Source organism: Elephas maximus, chromosome 4, assembly GCF_024166365.1.
Source record: "Elephas maximus indicus isolate mEleMax1 chromosome 4, mEleMax1 primary haplotype, whole genome shotgun sequence".
NCBI lineage: Eukaryota > Metazoa > Chordata > Mammalia > Proboscidea > Elephantidae > Elephas > Elephas maximus.
In genome coordinates this window covers 104,180,245-104,183,349 of record NC_064822.1, presented here as the reverse complement: position 1 = coordinate 104,183,349, position 3,105 = coordinate 104,180,245, and positions in this window count along the sequence as shown.

Sequence of the window (3,105 nt, the reverse complement as noted above, 5' to 3'; positions counted from 1 at the left end):
CTCAGCTCTGCCTTGTCCTCTTCCGGAATGTTCAGGCTGGAGCACTGGACTCTGTGTTTAGTAACCATGGTAATGTCCTAAAGAATTAGTATGACTGACACTCCCTTTGTCTAATGAGGCACAGGATTTATGGGTTCACAGTGGAGCTCATGTGGAAGCGGGCTAAACAACTTGAGGAAAAAAGAGGAATCAAGCGCCAGAATCCTTTTTCTGCCTTAGTCTTATTTATACCTTAAGCTTCAGAAGGTGGTAAGCAGAAAGAGCACTGACTTGGGCTCAAATCTTAGCTTTGCCACTTCTAGATATCTGACTTTGAATAGATTAGCTAAGCCTGCTTTTTATTTTAAAAAAGAGCAATGATATACGTATCTCATACAGTTATGAGAATTACATGATACAGATATACACAAAGATTCTTAGCACCACGTTCATCACATAAGAAGCGCTTAACAAGCATCATTTAAATCTGAATCTGATACTTCCAATAAGTCTTTAAATTATTTCAAGCAGCGGTATACTGGAACGTGCTCATACTGTGTGTGAGAGTGGCTTGTTAAATTTTCAAGAATTTTGTGAGCTGGTTGTTAAATAATAAGCTATAATTAAAAATTAAAGTATATTATTTCCTACAACTGAATAAGCTATACTAAAAACGAAGGTGAAAAATATTCCTAACTCATCTTGCCCTAATTATTACACTATATTTTACTATTTTCTATGCTCATGAGGTTATTTACATCTTTTGTGCCCGTATGAAGGAAATACTAAATAATGGTATGCACATGTCTTCCCAACTCCATGATCAGTGATGTCACATTGATAGCTTGAAATCAGCCACAGTAGAATTTACACCACAGAAATTGGCAAATGCTATAAACAAGAGCTCGATTTGTTCTGTTGACTGCCATTGTCTAGGCTTAAGTGATAGAGAAAATGTTAATACTACAGATTAAATTTAAAAGTATGTCATATCTATAATCATTACATTGTCAACAGCAAAAAAAAAATCAAGCAAAATTCTTTCAGTATTCAAAAACCATTATCTAATTCAAATAAGTTTCTCAAGTCACTCACAAATGAGTGAAGTTCTGATATAAATTTTCATTGTTTCACTTTGATCTCATGATTAATTCAAGTGAAAATATCAACCAACATTCAAAGCTACACTCTGGCAATTGCAACCACAGGTTGGCTACTGATTTAAGAGTTTGGCAAAAGTCAATGAATGTATTTTGTGACAATCAGTTGGCTATAAGAAATTTACAATGAAGAATATTGTATTTCTTCTTATTATTTTAAATACATTGTGTGCTATACATCCTTTATGTCAGTAAAATTTACAACTTATATACACATACATACACATATTCTGGACAGCTGGTTGTTAATCATTTACTCACACAAATACCATGGCTGACCTCATCAAAAGTGGAGTTGGAAAGAGCTGTGTAGTGGCACACCATCTCTTCCTATTTTAAGTTGGAGACTACAGGAATGTTGGCAATAAACTATTTTAACAGTTGTAAATGGTAATGTTTGGCATGACTGAAAAAGTTGGCATTTATAAGCACAGTCGAAAATGAGAACTACAAAATATGGTATAATCCTATATCCAGAGCAAATTAGCCCAGTAAGTAGAAGAGTAGCCCTGTAGGTATGATTTCCAGGAAACAGAGTCTTAATATTTTTTTAAAGAGGAACATTCCTCTGGCTTAATTGTTCTTTTGGAGACCCTGGTGGCGTAGTGGTGAAGTGCTACGGCTCCTAACCAAAGGGTCGGCAGTCCGAATCCGCCAGGCGCTCCTTGGAAACTCTATGAAGCAGTTCTACTCTGTCCTATAGGGTCGCTATGAGTTGGAATTGACTCAACAGCACTGGGTTTTTTTGGTTTAATTCTTCTTATAGGGCAAATTGATTTGAAGCCTAATATTCATTTGATATAAACACGTATTGAACACCAACTACTACGTGCCATGGTGTTCTGTTAATATGCAAAGATGACATTTAAGATCATACAACTAGTTCAAAGAGCTGAGATTTGAATCCAGGCCTGACTCAAAAAACCCATCTCCTTAGAAATTATGCTACCACTGCTTCCTACTTTCAAATAAATATATCTTCAGTCAAAAAACACTTGCTTTCTCTGATTTGTATAGGTCCCCTCTTCTGTAAGGCTGGGTAGCCACTGATTAGCAGCCACATTGCCTGATGCCTGAGAGATACCAGCACATTTTTTCTTGGAAGAGCGGCACATTCAAAATGGAGTCATCAATCCAAGAGATTAGGTGGAGAACCAAACACAGGTCAGAAAATTAAGCAAGAGGGATCTGAGAGGGATAGTTTTGATTGTTTAAAAGACAACATACATGACTACACAAGTGAAAAAGTGTTTATTTTATTAAAAAGAAAAATGCCTGTGATGGAAGAGGCTTAAAATCATAAGCTTTTTTATATTACAACCCGAATTAAGTAATTTAAATCTTCCTGAACTTCAATTTTTCTGACGTAAAACGGGAACCCTGGTGGTATAGTGGTAAGTGCTATGGCTGCTAACCAAAGGGTCGGCAATTCAAATCCGCCAGGCGCTCCTTGGAAACCCTATGGGGCAGTTCTACTCTGTCCTACAGGGTCGCTATGAGTTGGAATCGACTTGACGGCACTGGGTTTGGTTTTTGTAAAATGGAGTTAATACTAATTGAAAGCAGCATATGGTGTGTGTGTAGGGTCTAAAATGGAAGAAAATACTTCTGAGAATGAATTAGAATTAAACAGGCTGAGTAAGAGCAGCCAAGTAGAGAAATGACAAAACCCAAATTATTATAAAAGCAAGAGTACAAGAGTCAGTTTGCCAGTATGGAAATAACAACGGATAGCGCAAACTACTTAATATCCCCCACTGTCAGTTTCTTTATTGTAGGGTGTCGTGAGCATTTATTTGACATATATTTGACTATGTAGGAGGGCCAGGCCTGTACCAGATAGTGCTGGATGCAAACGAACGTGGCATGATCCTTCTCTCAAATAATGTCAATACAGTATAGTAAATACTACAATAATAATAATCACATCTACTGAATTTTTCTGTGTGCCAGGTATCATTACAAG